Below are 7,500 nucleotides of genomic sequence, written 5' to 3' on the forward strand. Positions count from 1 at the left end.
AAATCCTCTTCCACTCCCCCCGCCTTCTACTCCCCCCTACCCATTCCTCTTCCACTCCTCCACCCGCTCTTCTACTTCGCTAACTTGCCCTTCCACTCTCTCCACCCCCACTCCTCTTCCACTCCCCCACTCACTCTTCTACTCCCCACCCCCACTCCTCTTCCACTCCTACACCCGCTCTTCCACTCGCTCAACTACCCCTTCCACTCCCTCCACCCCACTCCTTCTTCGCTAACTTACCCGCTCTTCCACTCCCCTACCCCCACTCCTCTTCCACTCCTCCACCCGATCTTCTACTCACTCAACTACCTCTTCCACTCTCCACCCCCACCTCTTCCACTCCCCCACAGCTCTACTCACTAACTACCTCTTCCACTCCCCCACCCGCTCTTCTACGCGCTCAACTACCTCTTCCACCCTCCACCCACTCTTCTACTCGCTCAACTACCTCTTCCACTCTCCCTACCCCATTTCCCTCTTCCACTTCCCCCACCCTCTTCCACTCGCTCAACTACCTCTTCCACTCTTCCAACCCCTCTTCCATTCCCCCTCCCCTCTCCACTCCCCTCTTCATCCCCCCCCACCCTTCGAACCATCCTTCTTCCTGTCTTTCCTCCTTCATCTCTTCCTTTCTTTCTTTTTTTACTCGTCTCCCCTCTTCCATAATTCTTTTCCTCCTCTTCTTCTACCCCCCTTTCACCTCTCCTCTTTCTTTGCCTTTTCCTCCTTTCTATCTCTCTCTTTCTCTTTCAAATTCTCTCTCTCTCTCTCTTTCTTATAATTCTTTTTATATACATTTTCTCAACCATGTACTTTCCCTTTCCTTAACACCCCTTTTTCCCACGCATCTTCCCGGCCTCCCCTCCCCCTCCCTCCCTCTTTTCTCCCACGCTTCCTCGCCCTGTCCTCACCGCTACCCCCCCCCACCTTCTCTTTTTTCTCTTTCCTCCTCCTTCTTTCCCATCTTTCTACCTCCTCCATCCTCAACTCTTTCTTCTCCCTTTCTCTCTCCATCTCCTTCCCTCTCTTCAAATGCCCTCTTCCTCCCTCAATCCACCGCCCATATCGTTTCCCCCTTCCCCTCCCCCTCCTCCACCCCTTTCTCCTTCTTCCTTCCTTCCTTCTCATCTCCTCCTCCGTCTCTCGCCACCTTCCTTCTCTCCTCCCTCCCTCCCACCCTTCACCTCCCCTCCCCTCCGCCTTCGCCCCACCCCTCCCCCCTTCCCCCTCCCCTCCCTTCCTTTTCTCTCTCTCTTTCTCTTCTCTCTCTCTCTCTCTCTCTCTCTCTCTCTCTCTCTCTCTCTCTCTCTCTCTCTCTCTCTCTCTCTCTCTCTCCCCTCTCCCTCCCTCTCCCTCTCTCTCCCTCTCCCTCTCCCTTCCCTCCCTCTCCCTCCCTCCCCTCCCCCTCCCCCTCCCCCCCCTCCCTCCCCCTCTTCCTCTCCTTCTCTCCCTTCCTCCCTTCCCTTCCGCCTTCACCCCCTCTCCCCACACCCCCCCCCCTTCTGCCTCCACCCTTCCCCCTCCTCTTTTTCCGGAGGCAAGAAGTGATCAGGCGCGTTCTCCTCAGTCACTCTGCTGGAAGTCAAAGCTAACAGGATTCGTATATTTAACTGTGCGATGCGGTGGTAGTGTCTGTCTGTCTGTTTCTCTTCTCTATTTGTGTTTTTTTTCTTTTTATTTTTTTTTCTCTCTCTCTATCTCTTGTCTCTCTGTCTATCTATCTCTTTATCTATCTCTCTTTTATCTCTCTCTTCTTCTTCTTCTACTTCTCTCGCTCCTCTCTTCTCCTTCTCTCTCTCTCTTTCTTCTTCTTCTTCTTCTCTCTCTCTCTCCTTCTTCTTATTCTTCCTTTCTTCCTCTTCTTTCTCCTCCTTGCCCCCCCTCTCTCTCTCTCCCTCTCTCTTTCCTTTTCTCTCTCGCTCTCCCTCCCTCTCCTTCTTTCTCTCCCTACCCCCTCTCTCTCACTCCCTCTTTCACTTTTCACTGTCTCAACAACCCACCCCTCGTTCCCACCCTCCCCCCTCCCCCACCCTCCCCACCCGGCCCCTTAAGCATGCGATTCCGAAGTCAGGATTTTTGATGAAGTAACATGAGCTATGAGGCATGAGGCATGAGTGACTATGCGAATCTATGTGGTCATTAGCGCGAGAGAATTATCCCACGGTGGGGGGTGGGGGGTGTCTTCAGGGGGTGGGGGGTGGGGAGGGTCTTCAGGGGGTGGGGATGGGGGTGTCTTCAGGGGGTGTAAGGGAAGGGAGCGGGGGGGGGGGTGGTCTCTGGAGGTGGTTCGAATCTGTTCGAACTGGCTTCGCTGTGCTTCGAATGGCTGTATGTCTGTCTGTCTGTCTCTCTCTTTCGCTCTCTCTCTCTCTCTCTCTTTCGCTCTCTATTTCTCATTCGCTCTCTCTCTCTCTTTCTCTTTCGCTCTCTCTTTTTCTCTTTCGTTCTCTCTTTCTCATTCGCTCTCTCTCTCTCTTTCTCTTTCGCTCTCTTTTTCTCTTTCGCTCTCTCTCTCTTTCTCTTTCGCTCTCTCTCTCTCTCTTTCTCTCTTTGGCTCTTTCTCCCTCTCTCTTTCTCTCTTTCTCCCTTTCTTTGTCCCTTCCTTCTTCCGTCTTACCTTCCCTCCCACCATCTCTCCATCTCTTCTACCATCCCTCCCTCCTTCCCTCCCTCCCTTCTTCTCTCCTTCCCTCCCCCTTCCTATCCACCCTCCTCCCTCTCTTTCTCTCTTTCTCTCCCACTCACTTCTCATAATTATCAAACCTCTACATATTCTTAAACCGAACTTAAACACGACTTAAAGATCCCTTCTCATGCAAACTCCAAGGCAAAATGGCTCTTATCTGCAGTGCTTTTAATCTCTCTCTTTGCCTTGAAAATTCTCTTGATGGGGGAAGGAGACCGTGAGGCTGGAGTGGCTTTCAGTTTTTGGAAGGAGAAGAAAATAGAGAAGAGAGAGATAGAGGGAAAGAGAGAGAAAGAGGGGGAGGGAAGGAGAGAGAGAGAGGGGGAGGGAGGGAAGGAGAGAGAGGAATGGAGGGAGGGAGGGAGGGAAGGGAGGGAGGAGAGGGAGAGAGGGAGAGGAGAGGAGAGAGAGAGAGAGAGAGAGAGAGAGAGAGAGAGAGAGAGAGAGAGAGAGAGAGAGAGCGAGAAACAGAGAGAGAGAGAGAGAGAGAGAGAGAGAGGGAGGGAGGAGGGAGGGAAGGAGAGAGAGGAGAGGAGAGAGAGAGAGAGAGAGAGAGAGAGAGAGAGAGAGAAAGGAAAAAATGTAAAATGGATTTGTATAATCAAATCAGAAAAAAAGGGAAGGAGAATGAGAGAAAGAGAGGAAAAAGAAAAAAAGAAGAAAACTATACCTTGTATATAAATAGATAGATAGATAAGTTATGAGCACACACACACACACACACACACACACACACACACACACACAGACACACACACACACACATACACATACACATACACATACACATACACATACACATACACATACACATACACAAACACATACACACACACACACACACACACACACACACACACACATACATATATATATATATATATATATATATATATATATATATATATATATATATATATATATACATATATATCATATGTATGTATGTATATATACACATATATATATATATATATATATATATATATATATATATATATATATATATATATATATATATATATATATATATATATATACATACATAAGCCGTGTTTTCCTGGGCCTCGCCAGGCATGATTAAAGGCAAATTCCAATTTACTTTAACTGACGCTGAAACGCCGCTGGATAGTAGTTGGATGAGCCTTTTCTCTTTTTTCCTTCTTCCTTCTTCTGTTTTTCTTTCTTACCTTTTATTTTCCTTATTTTTTCTTCTTCTTTAATATTTTCCTTCTTTTAATTTTTTCTTCTTTTTTGGTTCTCTTTTATTTTCTTGTTCTTTCTCTCTCTTTTTTTATTCTTTCTCTTCTTCTTTTGTTCCTTTCCCTCTCATTTTCTTCCCGCCTTCTCTTGACCTTTCTTTTCTCCCTGAATTGTCTATTCCTCTTTTCGTTCTCCTCTTCCTTTCGTTTCCCTTTTATCGCCCCTCTAGTCTTCCCCCCTCTCCTCGTCTCCTTCTCTCCGCTCTCCTCGTCTCCTCTCCCCTCTCCTCGTCTCCTTCTCTCCCCTCTCCTCGTCTCCCTCTCCCCTCTCCTCGTCTCCTCTCTCCTCTCCCCTTTTCCCCATCTCCCATCTCCCTCCTATCCCCTCCCCTTCCCTTTTCTCCCTACCTCTTCCCTCTTCTCTCTCTTTCTCCCCATCTAACCTCTCCTCCCCTTCCCTCTTCTCTCCCTATCTTCCTTTTCCTCCCCACCTCCATCGCCATCCCTTTTCCTCCCCTCTTCCCTCCCTACCTTCTCCCCCTCTCTTTTCCTCCCCACCTCCCACCCCTCTCCCACCTTCCACTCCTCTCTACCTCCCCTCCTCCCCACCCCTTTCCTCCCTCCCTACCTCCTTTCCCTCCCTTTTCCTCCCCACCTCCCATCTCCACCCCCTCCCCTCCCTTTTCCTCCCCACCTCCCATTTTCCTCCTCCTCACCTCCCACCTTCCACCCCTCTCCCTCCCCTCATTTTTCCTCCTCACCTCCCACCTCTCTCCCTCCCACACCTCTCCCTATCCTTTTCCACCCCACCCCACCTCTTCCCTCTCTCTTTTCCTCCTCATCTCCATCTCTCCTCCCTTTTCCTCCTACCTTCCACCCCTCTTCCATCTCCACCTCCCACACCTCTCCTCCCTCCCTTTCCTCCCCACCTTTCTACCTCACCTCCTCCCCCTCCCTTCTCCCTCCTCACCTCCCACCCCTACCTACCTCCTCCCTCCCTTTTCCTCCCCACCTCCATCTCCCTCCCTTTTCCTCCCCACCTCCCCCCCCTATCCCCACCCTTTTCCTCCCCTCCCACACCTCTCCCCTTCCTTTTCCACCTCCCACCCCTACCTACCTCCTCTCCCCTCCCTTTTCCTCCCTACCTCCCCTCCCCTTCCTTTCCTCCCCACCTCCATCTCCCCTCCTTTTCCCCCCTCTCCCCCTCCCCGCCTGCGCCTAGCGAGGATCAAGAGATAATGAAGTTCTTCCATTTTCGTCTCAACAAAAGCAGGTCTGCTTCCCGCTTCCCCCTGGCCTCTGCTGGCCTCGCCGGCCTCTGCTGGCCTCGCCGGCCTCGCACCCCGTCACTGCTTGCACTCTGGACGCTGTTCTTTTTTTTTAACTTTTCTTTTTTTTTCTTTTCTTTCTTTCTTTAAATTTTCTTGTTTTTTAACTTTTTTCCCCCCTTTTTCGTCTCTGTCTTCTTTTTTCTTTTTCTTTTTTTTTTTTTCTTTATCATTTTTCTTTTTTATTTTATTTCTTTTTCTTTTTTTTTTCTTTATTTTTTGCTATTTTCTGTTTTTTTTTTTTCTTTGTCTTTCTTACTTTTCTTGTTTTATTACTTTTTGTCTTCTTTCTTCTTGTTGCTTCAACACTGGCCGCTGTTTTCTTGCCTCGTGTGGTCGGGATATTTTTTTATCCATCTTTTTTCTTTTTCTGTCTTTTTTTCTTTTTCTTTGTCTCTTTTCTTTTCTTGTTTCTTTTCTTTTCTTTTGATTTTTTCTTTCTTTATCTTTATTTTTTTCTCTTACTTTTTTTTTTTACTTTCTTTCTTTTTTCTTTCTTTCTTTTTTCTTCTTTTTGAGGGGAGGGGTGACGGTAGGGGTTACTTTTTACTTTAAGCATTGTCTGTGTGTGTGTATGTTCTTGTTTCCATTTTCCATTTTTTTGTTTTTGATTTTTTACTATATATATATATATATATATATATATATATATATATATATATATATATATATGTATATATATATATTTCTTTATCTATTTACCTATCTATTCATCTTTTTCTTAATCCAGTTTTCTGTCTATTTATCTATTTATTTACTTATCTATCTTTTCATCTATTTATCTTTCTATCTATTTACTTATCAATTTGATTACTTCTCCTTATATTCTTTCTTTATTTGTTTACTTACCTATTTCTTTATTTATCTATCTATATCTGTATTTACTTATCAATCTATTGATCTAATTCATCAATTTATCTGTTTTTTCAGTCGCTTATTTATCTATATATCTATTTCCTTATCTGCATATTTATCTATTTACTTATTCACATATCTATTTATCTATCAATTCATTCAATCATTTATTTATTCATATGAATATTTATCTATTTTTGAGAAGAGAAAAATAGTATAATGCTTTTCTTTTCCTCCCCATTGTATATTTCTTCTTTTGAGGCTCCCGCGTGAAGGGGGGGTGGGGTGAGGGGGCGGCTATGAGGAGGGGTAGGGTAGGTGTGAGAAGGAGGGGCTGGGGCTGTGAGGGGATGAGGGCTGTGAGGGGGAGTGAGGGAGGGGTGAGAGGGGCTGTGAGGGAGAGAAGGTGAGGGGAGCTGAGAGGTAAGGGGTCTGTGAGGAGGGGGTGAGGGAGCTGTGAGGGGGCTATGAGGGCAAGAGGGGGGAGGAGCTGTGAGGAAGGGGGTGAGGGAGCTGTGAGGAAGAGGGTTGAGGGAGATGTGAGGGGAGGGGGGTGAGGGAGCCGTCAGAGGGGGGAGTGAAGGAGCTGTGAGGAGGGGGGGTTAAGGCAGCCGTGAGGAGGGGAGGAGGGTGAGGGAGCTATGAGAGAGGGTGGGGATGAGGGGACAGTGAAGGGGCTGCTAGGGGAGGGGGGGCAGTGAGGGGAGGGGGGATTCTCCATTTAAGCATGCAGGACCTTCTGACAAAAGACAAAAGACTCGACTCAGAAGAAAAAAAATATATATAAAAGAAAAACAAAGAAAAGGCTTTCAGAAAATAGGAATTTTTTTTTTTTTTTAAATATATCCAGTACTTATCAAATGGACTTTCACAGATGGAGATTTCGCTCGTTCCCCTCTGTCTCCCTTTGCCTTCGCTCCCCCCCCCTCCCCTCCCTCCCCTTCCGCCTCCCTCCTTCCCCTCTGCCTCTTCCCTCCTTCCTTCTCCCTTCTCTCTCAATATCTATCTATCTATCTTCTCTCCCCTCCTTTCTCTCTCTCTCTCTCCGTCTCTCCCTCTCTCTCTCCGTCTTTCTTTCTCTCTCTCTCTCTCTCTCTCTCTCTCTCTCTCTCTCTCTCTCTCTCTCTCTCTCTCTCTTTCTCTCTCTCTCTCTTTCTCTCTATCTCTATCTCTCTCTCAATATATCTCTGTTTCTTTCTCTCTCTCTCTTTCTCTCTATTCTCGATCTCCCTCTCCTTCCCTTCTTTTCTCTCCCTCTATCTACCAATCTATCTACTTATCTCTCTCTCTTTCTCTCTATTCTCGATCTCCCTCTCCTTCCCTTCTTTTCTCTCCCTCTATCTACCAATCTATCTACTTATCTCTCTGTCTCTCTCTCTCTCTCAGCTTTCTCTTTTTTTCCTCCTCTTTAGTTTCCTCCCTTCCCCAA

The 7,500-nt window shown here is 47.0% G+C and overlaps 1 protein-coding gene across 3 annotated transcripts in view; it reads right to left on the bottom strand.

The window, feature by feature from the left end:
* LOC113822844 (atrial natriuretic peptide-converting enzyme) overlaps positions 1-7,500 on the bottom strand; it is a 565,774-nt gene that overhangs the window by 520,465 nt on the left and 37,809 nt on the right. The gene's annotated exons all lie outside the window — the stretch shown is intronic.

This window comes from Penaeus vannamei, chromosome 43 (genome assembly GCF_042767895.1).
Source record: "Penaeus vannamei isolate JL-2024 chromosome 43, ASM4276789v1, whole genome shotgun sequence".
NCBI lineage: Eukaryota > Metazoa > Arthropoda > Malacostraca > Decapoda > Penaeidae > Penaeus > Penaeus vannamei.